Raw genomic sequence first — 17226 nt, forward strand, 5'->3', positions numbered from 1 at the left:
CAAGCTTTATGTAAAAGCAGCAGTGGATGCAGCCTTTGGCAGAATGATGCAGGCAGTTTCTCCTTCGCAAATCACTTATTGTATAACGTTATATGCAACTACTCAGCAGACCTCTCTTGGAGTTTAACTGTTGTTGAAAATTCCACTGTTGGAATGGTGGTGGTGGTGGTGAATTTGTCCTCACCTGAGGGTTATTTTTCATCCTAGAAGCCAAGTTTGTCATCTGCCTCCAATCTGGGCTGTGGATGAATGTCCTGAATTTACAGTAGCCTTCTGCAGGCTTTCTGTTTGCTAAGTCGAAATGCTATGGTGGGAACTGTTGGAGTTGTTACAATACAAACCATTTGTAGATTCAGCTTTCAGCTTGGGGGAATCCATGTCAATAGGGCAAAGGTTCTCAACCTGAGAGGTGGGAGCAGATGTCAGGGGATCAAGATCACCCTGTGTTTCTAAAAAGAAGAGAAGGGGGTTCTGGCTACATCCCAGTTTCATTGGAAGGAGGTTCCAGTCTGGAAATGGTTGAGGAGCACTGTGCTTTAGGCACGGTTAGATGGAGCTAAACTAGTTCTAATCTTATCCAAGAATGAAATCAGGTTTGTTTGACCAGACCTATTTTCCATAAAAACATATTTACTGGCATTAATTATATTCCTGTTTTTCAGTTGATAAACAGGATTAAATTTCATGTTAGCTTTTTTTTCTCTTGTTTTGCCTGGAATCGATATCAAGCTAATCGGCCTATTTTTACCTCATTGCGATTGCTCTTTTTTAGCATGACATTAGTACTCTTCCGCTCTCCTGCAATTTCCATGGTATTCTAAAATTTGTGACCACAAGTGGGCCAGACATCTCCTCAGCCAACTCTTTTAGTACTGTTGGGTACTAGGTATCCAGGCCTGGTGACTTTTAAAATGTTTATGCCAAAAGGATGGTGATTAACATCCTTATTGGTTAGTAACTGCCTGGGAAGTATTTAACATACCTGTATCAGATGGGGAATGATGATCCTGCTTTTTTCCAAATACAGAAAAGAAAATTGTTACTGACTCAGTAACTGCAGGATACAATATTTATCATATTCATGTAGTAATGGAGCATACCATTGCTAGGATTTAACTTTGTTCTTGATATACTTAAGAAAAATGACCATTAATTTTTCTCTGGCGTCTTTTGCTTTCCTTTCTCAGTTTTCTATATGCATAACTTCTTGTTTATATTGCTTGCTATCTCTGTCATCATTTTCTGTGTGTATTATGTTTTTTACATTTCTAATAGTTATCTTTACTTTACTGCTGAAGAAGGATTCTTTTAACCAAAGTTATCCTCTTATATTCACTGTTGAGTTGTGGCTTTTTGGCTGTCTATTAAAATTTGCTTAAAGAACTCTCAATTTTTGCTCACTTTTTACTCTACATTTTTCTTCAGAATTTACTACGAGGCTGTCAGGGCAGTTCCCCACTCTGGCGCTCCAAGTGTAGAAGTTGAGGGCCCATGAGAGAGTGTCAAAACCTTGCCTCTACAGGCATTGGTAACAAAAAAAAAAAAACCTTCTTCCCAGAATCATAATACACAGATTTTGGGGACTTGCTGCCACCATCAAGTGCTTTTTTTATCCCTAAAAACCAGGGGTGAACACTTGAAACCATCCCCAGGGGTACCCCAAGCTCTTTTGCCCCCAAAAGAGCTTGAAAAAAGAAAAGAGGAAAACAAGCTGCAGTCTCTGATAGCTGACCCCTCAGTCAGAAGCCTGCAGAGAGACACAGACAGACCTTCCAGGACACAACAATCAAATCATCACCTTGAAAAAGTGATATTTTTTTTTATTACAAAACAAAAGATAAACTTGATAAAGCATCTTTGGTTGCTGGATGTTACAGAGCAACCGACGAAAACAAATAAAACACAGGGAAAAAGTCTCTGGAACCAATGGTTAGATGGGTAAAGAGGAGAGGAGGCATAGACTCAGAGCAGTTCAAACCAAATGACAATATAAAGAAAAATTACCCTGAATGTGACTGGATTCACTTTTCGCTTTGCTTCCAATTTTCTCTTTGTTCAATCCACTCCCATGCTGCAAATTCCTTAGAGGTATGGTAGTCCTGCCTGGGTTTAAATCATTTTGTGTGTGTCAGCTCCTGTTTATCTCTCCCACACAAAGAGGGCAGGCAGGGAACCTATATCCAATTCAAATTTCAACACTTTAGCTCGATTGGTTCTCTCGGCCCCTGGCCAACACCTTTGCTAGCTACCTGAGTTTAACTCCTTAGTCACTGGGTGCTGGTCAGGACTCCTCTTGTCCATTACAGAGGCTATGTCCCCCTGCTCACAATGCTCGCCAACCCCCCTTCCTTGCGGGTAGGCAAGCCCAGATGAAGGGCTGGAGCCGTACCAGCCTCAGCCTCTTGGGGGGGGCCCCCCCTCCAGCCAATAGGGCTGGACCAGCCCCAGCCTCTCACCCTACCCCTGGCCCCAGCCAACCCTGGTCTCTCAGGCCCTCCTGGCTGCTGGGGCCATGGCAGCCCCAGCCTCTAGTCCCCACACCAGCCACAGCTAGCCCTGGCCTCTCCATCTTCTCCCAGTCGCAGCCCCGGTCTCTTGGTCTCCCTCTCCGGTGCTGCTGTGGGGAGGGGAGGAGCAGTGCAAGCACATCCCCACAAGCCAGATCTGGCGTGGAGTCTCAGGTCTTTCTCTGCTCATCCTTCCCCCACCCACACAAAGCCAGCGCTGCTGCTGTAATCTTGCGGGGGTGGGGCAAGGCTGGAGCACTAGGCAGGTGGTGGCCTGAGACAGCTGGAGGAGGCAGTTCCCCGCTGAGTCCCAGAGCATCGGAGCCCTGAGTGCAGCAAGAAGCCACTGCTGCCACTCCCTAGCCTTCCTGCAGGAGAACCAGGGGCCAGCGGGGAGCCTGGGTTGCCTCCCAAGGAGAGGCCGGGGGAACCCGGAGCCATAGCTGCCTCTTCCTTCTCTGGGGACTCTGCCGAGGCGAGGAGGGTGGGGCGATGCAGAGTGACATGATGATATCACTCTGTCACCCCACAGGAAAAGTGTTTTTATATAGAGACAGATTTCGTATAATTTTCCTCAGCTTTGGGGAATTAGTCTTTTTGAAGCACCAAGAGATTTATGTGTCTAGTTGGGCTGTTCTCTGTTTCCCCAACTGAATATAATCAGGTCATAATCATTGGTCCATAGGCAACAACCTACTTCCAATCCAATTACAGTAAAACTCCAATGGTCCGGCATCTGATGGTCCGGTACTCCTGATGGTCCGGCACCATCAGGAACCCGGAAGTGCTCTGGGCAGCCGGACCATTGGAGCCGCTCTGCCCCCAGGTTCCCCGATTCAGCCACTGCTAAAACTGACCAGCGGCTGAATCAGGAAGCCTAGGGCAGAGCAGCTGGGGCGCTGCCGGGTTGGTCCCATAGTGCTGCCCCTCGGGGCTGCGGGGCCCAACCCGGCAGCGCCTCAGCTGTCCCCCATTCAGCCGCTGCTGAAACTGACCAGCAGCTGACTCCAGGAAGCCCGAGGCAGAGCTGCTCTGCCCCGGGCTTCCTGGAATCAGCCCCGATCAGTTTCAGCAGCGGCTGACTTGGGGACGCCTGGGGCAGAGCAGCTGGGGGGCTGCCAGGTTGGTCTCGCCGCGCCAAGGGATGGCGCTACCAGACCAACCCCGCAGCACTCCAGCTGCTCTGCTGCAGGCGTCCCCGATTCAGCCGCTGCTGAAACTGATCAGCAGCGGCTGAATCAGGGATGCCTGAGGCAGAGCCGGACTATTGGAAAGGGGGGCTATGAGGGGTCTGGGGCGGCATCCCCCCCCACCCCACCCTAGGCCCCTCATAGCCCCCCCTTCTGATAGTCCGGCAAATCTGATAATCCGGCACCCCCTGGGTCCCAAAGGTGCCGGATTATCGGAAGTTTTACTGTATTAATTTGCCTTTATTCATCATAGAGAAGTCCAAAATAGGGCTGTAAACCTCTTACAATAGTTAACTGGTTAAAAAAATGTGTGTAACTAGTTAACCACTGGCCCATGAGTGGCAGAGGCTGCCCTGGCCTCACCACAGCCACTGGGCTAGAGGCCTAAATGTTTCCAGGTTCTCCTGAAACCAGGGCAAGAGGCCTGTTTAGTTGAACTGACTGGGAAGACCCTGACGAAGCGCAGACCACTGTACTCTGGTCCCTTCTCCCTAGTGACACTGTATTGCTTAGCCTGGCCTGAATCCTATTACAGGGGCTAGAAATCTCTCAAGACCCTTCTTGTGACTTCCAGCCCTGTAAGAGAAGGTTTTTCTTAACCTAAAAGGTAACTTGTATTTTGATCCCGGAAGTTCATAATCAGGAAGTTAGTTTGCATTTTTATTAGGCCAAGGTGGAACCTCAATTCTGTACAATTTAAGTGCACACCTGAATGGCAACTTGCATGGTTCTTTCACACCACACTTGGTGATTTTTCACTGTCATATTTTCTGGCAAGCAATGGCTGTATTTTCCACAAGGATGTTATGTGACTGAAAACAGGAGGCATGCCTGACTGCCTGTGTGCTTTATCTCCAGGTCAGAGTGATTTTTTGTTGTTGTTGTGTTTTGCCAGTATAAACTCAAGATGAAATTATTTTCCCTGTAATAGTAAAATCCTGTAAACAGCAACTTCAGTGGCTATCTAATTGGGAGACCAGATTGGAGTGCATTTTTCCCGGCTGTTCAGAAATAGGTGTGCCTTTGGCACAGATGTGTGGTTAATTTGCTGTGATGCGTAGATGGAGTGTCCATTGTATCTAGAGTTCAGAATGTGGCTACAAATTTAGAATCCTGCTCACTTTGAATATTCAGTCTCTTAATTTCCTGATGTTATAGATTTCAGTCAATCCTTTTGTGTTGCTGTAATGTGGATTTGTGGCGAGTGGCTTGCTTTTTGTTGTATTATTGATCTGACACAAATCCCCTCTGTATTCTGCTTGCCGTCACTTTCCAATATATGCTTATCTTTTGGTTATTAATGTATAATTCCCAGGAACTGTAATGCTGAAAGAAAAAGGTCACATAGTAAGTCCTTTTTCTGCTTACCAAATACATTTTGTTCATATGACAGATGGTGGTGATTGGGATGTGCATTTATCATACAAGACATATGGCTGGACAGCAACTCATAAGAGAAGTCACTAAATGGAATGATAGCTTCTGTTCCTTTAGCAGAATGGCAGCAACGATGTATTTTATCAAATTCTTCTGTGTACCTCAGTCATTAACAATGACGTTTTGATTATCTTCCTTCCCCACACACACACATGCGTCCCTCCCAGCTGGTAGGAGCTGTCTCATAACCCCGAGGGGCTGTTACAGAGGTCTGATTGGTGGGCTCTGTTTATTCTGTGACCAGATTCTTCTAAAAGAAGGCAGGCCATAGTTGCCCGCTGCTGATTGGCTGTCTCCCTCTGACTCCCCCATTTCCCTTCCAGAGCACACACCACAGAAAGCTCTGTGCTGAATCCTAACACAGCCCAATTTACATCCATTCATGAATCTGTGACGTCAGCACGCTTCTGTGCTCCTTTTGCAGCAGGCTGCAGGGTTGTGTGGGTGGAATTTCCTTTTATTTTGGAAAGCTTTTTTACCTTCCATCTTTTTAAACCAAGGAAATGGACCATCATGTGTAGGAATTCTCCATCCTTGTGAGTATTTCACCGAATGCTACGGGGGTGTGTGTGTCTGTGTCTGTGTCTGTGTGTAATGGCCAGTGTTACCTTTTCATCATTTATTTCAGAAGGGCAGATGGATGGTGCATTTGTGATGTGGAAAGACTGAAAAAAGGATGCTGAGGGTGAGGCGTGGAGAGAAATCTGAAACCATATTTAGCCAAGAGTGTGTCTGAAGTCGACAGCTGATTTTCCTTTTGCTTGTCTGCATGGTAGATATGGATATTTTTCATTTAGTCTTATATGTTATCCCTTAGTGCTTCCCATGCCAGCTTTTTAAAGCAGGGAGGGAATGAATGTCAGTGAGGAGTGGCTTTATGAAATGATGGCTATTGGGGTATTCAAGGAACAACAGAAGAATTACCGGAGGCAGAATAGGAAAAGCAAAGCTGGCTTTTTATCAGATGGGCAAGTGTAATCTTTCCTCTCCCTCAGCTATTCAGTAGTTTTGCTGTCATGTTATAGAAATGAATAATTTAAGAGAGATTTTTGAGAGAATGAGGTAACTTGTATAATAGTTAATACTTTATTTTTGGCTATAATTTTGTCTTTTAAATAGAATCTTTTAACTGTTTGCTTCTTGTTCTGGACATATATTTTACGGCCAGATTATTTTATTCTTACATTGCATAGCATCTCATTTGGGAGTAGTCCCAATGCAGTCAATGGTGCTACTCACTGAGGGCTAGATTGTGATACTCTTGCTCACGTTGAATAGTGCTCCATATCATAAATAATTCCACTGAAGTCAATGTGGCTAAATTTGTGGTAAGAAACTAATCGCTGTGACTAAGGAAATCAACAATCTGCTTGTGATTTTTAAATCTGTGGGAAAGGTGAATACTTGAATTTTTAGTTTGAAGAAGGCAGTGGAAGAGCCATGTCTTTTGGACAAGCTAATTGTGGCTCTGATTGGTCTTTATGGTGTTAGGAGAAAACAGAAGGAAAGTGTTTTATTATTTTCCTGAAATGATCGAAATGATTATGACTGATAAAGATGAAAACATCTGATTGTGTGGTGAGGTTAAAAAAAATTAGTAAAATAAGTAAGAGCATTGTCAGCTACATTTTACGATGCTTTGCCTGGGATGTCCTGGGATAGTAGATTTTCATTGATAAAATGTTCCTTTTTCTGAGTTCCATTTGTTACAATTTCTACAACTAGGAAACTTTCTAAGAGAGTGAGGAGGTCCTCTTGGATCTGTATCTATCTGGCTTTTCAAAGTATCAGTGGACAGTGCAGCTCACATTTGAGAGTTGGTAGACTTGTGTAGTTTTCTTCTTGTTTTTGATTTAACTTGGAAGGAGGGACTTGTTCATTTCATTTCCTGTAGTTCATTTTATATTCTATGCTGGACTTCATAGGTAGAGCCCTACTAAATTCATTGTCCATTTTGGTCTATTTCATGGTCATAGGCTTTTAAAAGTAATACATGTCATTATTTCAGATATTTAAATCTGAAATTCCACATTGTTGTAATTGTAGGGATTCTGACCCAAAAAGGAGTCGTGTGAGGGGTCTGCAAGGTTATTGTAGGAGGGATGGCAATACTGCTACCCTTCTGCGCTACGGCCTTCTGACCTGGGCTCTTGGTCAGCCGTCACCACTCTCCAGCCAACCTGTCTAAAAGCAGTGCCCTCCTTCCCCTCCCCCCCCAAATAATGTTGTGATTTCACCCCCTCCTCCAGCAACTCCCTTTTGAGTCAGGATCCTCAATTTTAGAAATGTTGGTCTCCTCAATGAAGTCTGTAAAGCACACAAAAGACCAGATTTCAGTCTGTGACATATTTTTCATGTCTAAGAATTTGGTAGGGTCCTATTCATAGGGTGGATCAGATAAGAGGCCTGATCTTGGATAATATTAGGGATGTAAGTGAGTAGTCTACTCAACTACCCGATAAGTTGACTACTCAACTACTCGCATTTTCCCTCCCCTCTTGCTGCCTCTGTATCAGAGGCAGCAAGGGGTAGGAAGCAGGAGCTGGTGCTGGGGGAGCCAGCTTAAAAGCCAGCTCCTCTCCAGCCCTATCTCTATAGTGCTGCCCGCCCCCCCCCCCCCACTGCAGTACTGCAAAGGCAGCAGTGTGGGTGGGGAGGCAGGGCAGGGCAGGCTGCCGCAAAGTAGCTTCTGCTCACGGCATGCCCAGGGTCACTGCAAGCAGAAGCTGCTTCACGTGGGCGGTCCCAGCAGGGAGCTAGATCTCCTTGCATACAGGGTTGCTGCTGGAGTAGCCTGTGTTTGTGGCTAGGACCCTCAGTGGACAGGGGATGCTGGACCCAGCATGAGCCGGTACTGAGCAGTTTTGTCTTGCTCTGGGTCCAGGACCGCGGTGGTCGTGCATTTTAAATGTAATAAGAGCCGGACCAGCTCCTGCTACATTTAAAATGCAGAGTTGCAGCGGGGCTAGGTCCTGGACCCAGTGTGAGCTAGGACAGAGCACCTTCCCTTATCGACTAATCATACAATACAGATTGTTTTGACTGCATGATTAGCCAACTACCCACCTCTTAACATCCTTAGATAATATTTGGTTTAGATTTGCCTTTGCCCCATGCTGGCCTAGTATACTTCAACTTATCACTGTTCTGATTCATTTTCCATTTCATGATTAGAATTATGAAATTATTATTTATAGCATTAAATGGGCGTGAGGCACTCTTAAAATTTAGGCCTCCACCCCTCCAGCTGTGAATTGTTTTCAGAATTTTCATTTTTCTGTCTTTTCTAAATTTATGCATCTTGCTTTGCTATTTTTGTTCTCCGTTGGAATGAGTTGGCAAATGGATGATCCTATGTTTGTCTCCACGGGCCTGGAAAATTTAGGAATTGTATACTACTATATAGTTAAAATAGATTTCATTGGTTAAAACAGATCATACTGTTTAAAGTGGGTTTCTACTCTAGATAGTAATAATTTGAAAATGGATTGTGGCATTCCATGTTTGCATCTCAGTGATTTCCATAGCAAATGTGTTAAGTTCACAGTTCTAAACCAAAGATTTGTTCAGTTTGGAGAGAGCACACAAGTTCTGGGAATATTCTCCATTTAGGCATTGGTATGCTTAAAAACAGTGGCATCTTGCAGTGTCAGAGAAACTTTTCAAGTGCAAGTGCTGTACAAGTGAAAAAAAGGGTCTGCTTTTAACCAAACACCTCTTGGGATCTTAGTCGAGTGGATTCTTTCCATTTCACACATCATCTCTGGAAATAAAAGATCTTGTAGGACACGCTAACTGCTTGTATCTACACTGCAATTGGGAGAGTGCTTCCTAGTGTAGGTAGACAAACACGTGCTAGCCGATATTCCCTCTAATTTTTTGCATCCATGTGTGGATACATTTTATGTGCATTGAGGCATGTGCAGATGTGCACCACCAGTAGAAACATGCAGCTTGCAGTGAGCACTCTGCTAATCAGTGGAGTGGCATTTGAATCTCGCCTGGGTAGCCACCCAAGCACTGAGCTTACAGGGAGCACTGACATTGCTCTCTGCTTAGGCTAGTGTGCTAAAAACAGTAGCATGGCCTTGGGAGCGCAGGCAACAGACTGGGTTGAGAACAGACTTGCCCAGCCTGCAAGTTATGCACACTGGTGGCTAGCCCAGCCTACTGCCTGTACAGGTGTGGCCGCACTGCGCTATTTTTAGCGTGCTAGCTTTAAGCAGAGCTAGTGTTTCTATCTACTGAAGCTGAGAGGTGCACTTCCGGGCACTGTAGACAGTTTGCTCTTCATTGCTGTCAGTTAGTTTGTACAGCTATAACTAACGGGAACTTTTACAAAAATTCTCCTGGTGTCTACGCGGAGCCAAACAGAAGTAGAACAGTTGCATAATTTTTTGTCATTAAAGGTGTGACATGCAAGGAACAGGTCTGTTGTGGGGGGGGGGGGGGGGAGGAAAGGTGCCACTTGTATATTCTCTTCAGAATGGTGCTGCACTTTAAATCAAAATTACAAGGAGCCTCTCCCAAAATTTAAGATGTAGCGGCTTAGAAGTGAGCTCTTCTGTTTTAATGGTCAAGACATGTGTCTTTATTATATATCCCGAGATCCCCAACTCCAGTAAAGCTAATTGTTTGAATTGGTTAAGCTGATCCTTCCACTCTCTTGTCAACAGCTGCCAGCTTGGTGTTGGAAGATAAGCATCAAGTGAGCTTAGATGGGGGAGAGAGCAGGAGCTAGTGTGATTGATTAGATGGGAGGATTCTTGGGTTGGAAGAATGGGTGTTTCTGTCTTCCCTATGTGTGGGGTGATTCCCTCCCCTCACGCAGTCAGTTGCCGTCGTACCAAGAACTATATGGAGGGCAAAGGAGGGAAGTGAAGAGCCTGCAAGGCAGGTCTGGTTTTGGCAAAGCCAGCCTCACAGCCCTAACACAGTAATAATAATAGTGCTTAGCTCTTACATAACCCTTTTCATGACAGCATGGGTTGGCAGCAACAGCCAGGGCCAAGGAGGGCCTAGTATTCTTAGAGGTTCTCTTACAGGATGTTGTATGGTCTGGCTGATGCAGGAAATCAGGCTAGGTGATTAGATGCTCTCATTTCTGACCCTACAGTCTCTGAAACTTTTTCTCTGCTTTTCATTGACATAAACCTACATGGTGGCAGCATGTCTTAACTAGAAGATTAAGCATAGGACTAAGAACTAGCATGTCTAAATTTTAATCCCATGTCTGATACTGTCTCGGTACAGGGCACTAAAGAAGTCACCGTGCCTGTGCTTACATAGGGGGATTATTCTTTCCTTCCCTGCAGGACTGTTGTGGTGATTAAAATGTAAAATGCTAGTAAGTGCTGAGTATTATTATGGTAAATTACATGCAGATGGTGTCCTTAAGTGTTCCCTTCTATTGGGTGCTGTTGTTTTCTCTGTGTGTACCCATAAACCCCTGCCTGTAACCAGACCCCATGGGATTACATGCAATCCAATAATAACTATTTGCATTTGTATAGTAGTCATAGTACTTAACACTTATATCGCTCTTTAAATATCCATGGCACCATTGATTAGTTAATGTCTACCCCAGCACTGCCCTGAGTGAGACTTGTCCCAGTTCAAAGCCTAGCAAGAACCACTTAGGGCTTGTCTACACTGGCAAGTTACTGTGTTGCAACTTTCTTGCTCAAGGGTGTGAAACCTCTGCCCCTTCTCCCCCCAACTCCGAAATACAGGAAGTTATAGTGCTGTAAAGCACCATTATAAGCAGGCGCCCAGTGCTGTTAGGTATTCCCCTGGTGGAGGTGGTTTTCCTAGAGTGCTGAGAGACCTTCTCTCCCAGCATTGTAGCCGCAGTGACGCTTGCCCTTGTCCCCACCTTGTGCTGAACCTCAAGCAGCTCACCTACATGATTCCAGCATAAGTTGTCCGGCACATCATGCCACTGATTAAACGTACAGAACTCTGGGAGTAACCCTGAATATAGAATGGATACTGAATGAGCAATACATTGGCATACAGCTTGTCTTCCCTATTAATGCCAGTATCTGCGCATCACTTACTCTGGTCACGCCAACGGATCCAACACGTCGTTTTGGTGGTGTGGCAGAAGGTGTTTTGTGGTTGTTAGGCCATGCCTATGCTATCACTCATGTCAGCAAAATGTATGTCTTGGGTGTGAAAAAACACACCCCGAATACCTTAGTTGTAGTGTGCACAGCACTGTGTTGGTAGGAGAGCTGCTCCCTCCGACATGGCTACTGCTGCTCGTTGGGGGGTGATTTAATTATGTTGACAGGAACGCTCTGTCCTATCGGCATAGAGCAGCTACACCGAAGATTTTACCATGGAGCCACTGCACAGTCGGTAGTGTAGACATAGTTACACAAGGAAGGCATTTTATTGAGGTGGCACCATCACCCAAGCTCTAACGGGCTCTTTTGCATTTACACCAGAGCCCACTATAGCTTTAGTGCTCTTTCGAATTGAGGGCTGTCAAAAGAGAATACAGGTTCCTAAATCAATCGGTGGTTTCCATTGGCACCACCTGAATTCCTACTGGAGAGGGACAAGTAGGATATATGTGGATACTGTACAATGGCACGTATAAAAGCCCCATATGAAAGCAGGGTCCGAATGAGCTCTCAACTGACATCTAGTGAAGATGGGGAAGACTTCAGGAGCAGGCCATCTGTGCATAGGCGCTCCTGCTCTTCCTAGTTGGCCATCAGGTGTGTTGCCAAAATGATCAATTTTGACTAGTTTGGGGTTACAAATCACTAATACTTGAATGCAGGGGTCATGAAATGTTATCCTGGTTGTAGAAGTAAAGGGCAGCCAACATAGCTTCTTGCTCCCTCTACTGCACTCTGCTCACAGTCCAGAGTTCAGACGTGCGTTCAGTGTTAGCTTCCAGCTGGAGATGGGGGAGAAAAGCCTCTGCTGCCCCCTCTGCAATTGGCTCACAGCCTCTCCACGATGTCAAGCTGTGAGGTTCTGCCACTTACCGCAGCTCTTAGTGATATCAGTTCTCGGTGGTTTCAGCAGGTGGGGGATCTCGCTGACAGTTCAGGTTTTGTGGTGTCTTTTTTGTTGCAACTCCATCTGCACACATAGGAGGAAGCATAGCCCCTAGACTAGCTCAGCAGGGATGTCTGCTCCAAGCATTGCCAGACAGAAACACAGGCTCTGAGTCTAATCAGCTTTCTCTCTAAATGCTGGAGAGCGGCAGGTCAGATGTAAAGGGCGTTTGGGCCCCTTCGTGCAGAGTCCACACTAAGCACGTGCCCCTTCACTGGTATTTGGCACCCTTACCGCTGCGAGGCTCAGCTATGGGTGATCCCCTCAATCAGAGCATGCTAAGCACCGTGATGCTACCCTCTCATTGTACATATGGATAACAACACTTCATTGCCCCTACATTCAATACTAGAGTGATTTGTAACCCAGAACCAGCCAAACTTGATCATGTGGGCAAAGCAGCTCCATGTACTGTGTACCTAAGCAGGGAGGGCGGGTCTATGCAAACACAGTCTGCAAACACAGTCTGCTCCTGAAGTCGTCTTCCTGCTCGTCACTCGATACTAGGGGAGAGTTCATTTGGGCCCCTGCTTACACACAGACTGACGTAACATCCCACAAGAGAAAATCTACACTTGGTGCATGCATGAACTGTGAGGAAAACAGAATTGAGTCTCTGGCCCTTTCTGCTTCTCTGGATGTTTATTATTTGCAGTAAATGTACCTCATATAGGGCCCTTTATCAACAGATTTCAAAGCAAGTTACACAGGATAAAGGTACGCTTACCGGCCCTTTGGGACGCCCCACAACCTTGTCTTGCTGAGCCAGAAGGCATAGAGTTGGGGTAATAGCCCCCCAGCAAAGCAACACAGACACTGAGAACAGCTCAGCTCTGGGAAGGCTCAACCACAGAGACTTGACACAGCAAACTGGTGCACAGCCCCAATGGGACCAGAACCCCAAGTAAATGCATTTCACTGTGCATAAAGTTTATTCAGAGTGAGCTCGTAAGAGGTTTACCCCCTTTATCAATGGAAGAGAGGTGCACAATTGTTCTCCACCCTCTTAACAGTTTTTATGCTGATTTCAGAGGTAGCCATGTGAGTCTGTTTCAGCAAAACCAACACTGGGTTTGATAATAAACAAAAATGATTTTATTAAGTATAACCATTGGCTGAGCATTCCTTGCCCATTGCTCTGCTTCAGACAGAGAATTTTCCAGCATCAACACAAAGTACATATTTATAACTCCACATACAGATATTATACAAGTACATGAATAGCATACACAGAATCAGTAGAACAGAAGCTTTCACGTGACACCTCACATGGCCCCCTGTGTATACACTTTGGGGCAAATACCCCCCCATGGGTGCAGCAGTGATCTGGCTGCTCCCCTTAAACTCCAGTAAAGTGACATCTACTCATCTGGAAACACATTTGGCTCACACACATAAGGGTTATGGCCGGTACTTACAAAAAAGACCTCAACCAAGCATGTTGATAGCTGGTCAGAGGAACACAGCTGGATTCTGGTCAACCACTGGTGTAAGGCAAGCAAGATGCTCAGCTTTAGCAAGAGCACAAGTAATGACTGTGTCTGTGAAACTACATCCGAGTGGCTACTGGCTTTGGGAATTGACTCGACCAGCTATCAATGGGAGATCAATCAGCTCAAGACTGATTGCCACAAAGCCAAGGATGCCAGCAGCCCCTCTGGAAACTCATCTTCTAGCCATTTTTACAAGGAATTTGATTGATTCCTGGGAACTTCTGCAAACACTGGACCCACTGTGTGCATAACAATCTGCTAAACAAGGATGTGATGTTTATAAACCCCCGGCCACAGGCACCAAGGGATGATGGGCAAGAAGTGGCCCAGGCGCCGTGGTGGCTACAGAATGCTCTGGGTCTGTATTCAGAGTAGTCCTGGAGGCATCCTGCAGTGGAACCAGCAGAAGAGAAAACACTGGTAAGTTTCCGTGGCCATTTTTGTTGTTAACGTATGGATGGGAGGGATTTCTGGCTTATGCCGTGTTGAGCTATTAATACAAGCTGGGTTTACAGTTTTCTGGGTGCAACCCATCCATTTCTGTAGTGCACGCTTCCCTCCTAGCCACCACATGGGATTCAGAATGGATATTGGGAGCTGAGAAAAAACAAAGACGCCGTTATGATATTTTTGCTACTTACTAGTTACTCTCTGATTGTCAGACATGTGGCTTGCAGCACTTCAATATAAGCCTCTCATATGCCTCCCTGCTAAGACAGCGCTCCCTATAAATTGGCTGTTCCTGCGCTGTTCCGGAACCCTGGGTAACTGGGTCTAATCAAAGTTGGCTGTAATGAGGCCAAATAAAACCAGAGTCTGTATGTCATCCATAGCGGGCAGAGTCCATGTTACAGCGGAGGGAGGCTGCAGGTCCATCAGGGGTCCCCATGGCTGGCAGTCAGGCCTGTCCAGGAATACAAGGAGCTAATAAGGAGGCTGTACTTTGCCTTCATGTGACACCTGCACCAGGTTGATTTTAGCATAGATTTTCACTCATTGCTGCCTGTTGCAGAAAGTGACTCTCTCATGAAGTAGGAACTCTAGACCGTCTGTTACCTTCTGGAGCAGGGTATACTTATTAGGGCCATTTCTATAGCTTATAAGCCCCCTCTGTTTGGAGGTGTGCTGACTGGTCACCAGTGCTTTAAAATCTCCACCCACAAATGGCTGTCCTTTGCTGGCTGGAAACCCAAGTTCAGACTTCTACTCGGGAACCTCCAGAATATCGGTGTCCTCCAGAGCTTGTCCTGCCTGAAAGGATTGTAAGACCATAGCTAGTGACAACATCCCTCATCAGCCCCTCTCCCCCTCGGCTAGGTAGAGGGATTTATACATTGTTGTTACTGAATTTCATATGTGTATCTTACCCTGCCGTGTGATCGCTTTCAGTGCTGCTCCACAGGCCATCTGGAGTAGCCAGTATTTTTTGTGTGAATAAAATTAAGCCCATTGTTTAATATACAGTCTTTTGATCTTGAAGTAAAGCAGCTCCTTTGAAGAGTAAAGTGTAATTTTTATCATAGTTAGATGATAATGTGTTCTTCTAGTTTCCTTTCAAGGCCATTCAAACACACGGCACCAGGAGCCCAGAAACGTGGACGTTTCCATCTATATGCAGGGAGAGCGTTTGAGATGGGTTAATGGGAGAGATTCTCAATGAAGCTAGTAAGCAGACTGTGCACCAGAAGGACCAGACTGAGCACCAGAAAGATGAGGATGCAAGAAAGTGGGAAAGAGAGAGGATGCATAGCACGAGGCACATATCTTGGAGCATGACCTCATGTTGAAGGAAGAAGGGAGACTGCAAAAAGAGCTGTTTTGAACACTTACTTACATTTGTAGCCACTAGTCTTCAGGTTCCAGCATCCACTCCACTACCACATTTGCTTCCTGCTCCAGCCCCAGGGCCTGAGACCTATCCCCGTTATCTTGGTTTGAAGACTGTGAAGCCTTTGGACTGTGGAGGGATTGGCTGGCCAATGAATACTATAACAGGGAACGTTCAAATACCCTGTGCTTTCTTCTGTCTCTCTCCAGTGGCAGCCTGCACATGCAAAATGTACTAGAAAAGGTCAAGGAGCACAGAGGAACAGGAGACGCCCAGAAACAGCTGTCTGTCTTACTTGGAAACGTGCACCGTTCATGGCTTCTGCATTCTTTGGATACTGTGTTGTACGCATGGATGGTAGCTGGTCTGCGTGTCTGAGTTTTACACTGGTATTTCATGTTTAAAGTATTATATTTGCACACAAGACTTCTTTAACAAATTGTATTATATGTAATGAAGTAGAACTTCATCGTGGTACCCCATAAGCTATGGATTCAAGTATATAGCTGGCCTCACTATATTTTTAAAAAATGCAATCAAGTCATATTGATCTATAAACATAAACCCATATGTTTCAGCCTAGTGAACGATACACTGTGTTTAGTGATGCATTAAAGTGTTTACAAAACTAATTAAAAAAATTATTCTAGAGCTGATCTACACCCAGAAACAACACAATTATAAATACCATTTCAACATCCCTCTCCCCCAGATGTATGGGACCATATAAACCCATTCTGTGGGTGCAAGAAGCACCCCCGATTTCCACTAGGCATGTGAATCTAGCTTTGGTAAAGATGAGTGCATTTTTTGGCTACATGTAAGAGTCTACTCATGATTAAAAGGTTTTCCCTTGTTAGGAGACGCTCTGCACAGCAGGCCACAGTGCTGCAGATGCTGCATTCTGGCATCCAAAAGGTTCCGAAGGCAGTGCATGTGGTATTTCAGTCTTCCCAATGTGTATTCAACCACAATTGTACAGCTGCTCAGTGTGTGATGTGCACCTTCCTTCTTTACCAGAGCTGCTGCGATCATGGTGGGGTTTCATAAGCCTTGGGAAAATGGTACACATGCCTCCTAGAATAACAGTGGAGACAGTGACTCCATTTATAACCATCCTTTGGTGGGAATAGCACCCCAACTTGGCCACAAACAAAGTCCTGATCTCCGGAGACCCTGGCATCATGTCCCTTGCCAGTGATCCCATGTTCGTGTCCATGAATCTGCCGCTGTGGCCAGCGGGGGGTTGCATAACAATGGAGTAGTACTATTTGTGGCTTATGTTTACTCTGTCCTCCCTAGAGCGCTCTCCTTGTGGAGGATAAACTGTAGGCGTTGGAGTCCCATGAGCAGCCCCCAAGGAGACTGGAAAGCTCATTCTCTCAAAGTCAGAGACCTTGTCAGCTCCACACTGTGAGCAGTGAACTTGTAGCAGTCTGAGGCAAACAGCTTTCCAGATGGTTATAGAAGCCGGTTTCCATAACTGACTTGGTGTGCCGTCTCATGCATGTGTCCTGGTGTGGAAGGGTTAGGGCAGCTGATCACAAACCTCCAGGGACATCTGCCTCTTCATGCAAACTTTCTGGACCCGCTGCTGGATATTACATGTCCCTGTGGAAATGTGTTCCCGCCATGTGCTTGCAGCCCTGCTCCAAATACATTGGCCCGCTTATGGGGGAAGGGCAATTATGGCA

The 17226-nt window shown here is 45.7% G+C and overlaps 1 protein-coding gene across 6 annotated transcripts in view; it reads left to right on the plus strand.

Moving 5' to 3' along the window:
• The window catches only part of MAP3K13 (mitogen-activated protein kinase kinase kinase 13), a 92076-nt gene that overhangs the window by 39984 nt on the left and 34866 nt on the right, over positions 1–17226 (plus strand). Inside the window, exon 1 of one of the 6 annotated variants that reach the window (XM_006123701.5) lies at positions 5445–5670. The exons of the other annotated variants lie outside the window; for them this stretch is intronic. The gene's annotated coding sequence lies outside the window, so the exon portion shown is untranslated. Of the gene's footprint in view, positions 1–5444; positions 5671–17226 lie in introns of those variants that run through there. 6 annotated transcript variants of the gene reach the window in all.

The sequence above is a fragment of the Pelodiscus sinensis genome, chromosome 10, assembly GCF_052426305.1.
Source record: "Pelodiscus sinensis isolate ZL-2025 chromosome 10, ASM5242630v1, whole genome shotgun sequence".
NCBI classification, from domain to species: domain Eukaryota; kingdom Metazoa; phylum Chordata; order Testudines; family Trionychidae; genus Pelodiscus; species Pelodiscus sinensis.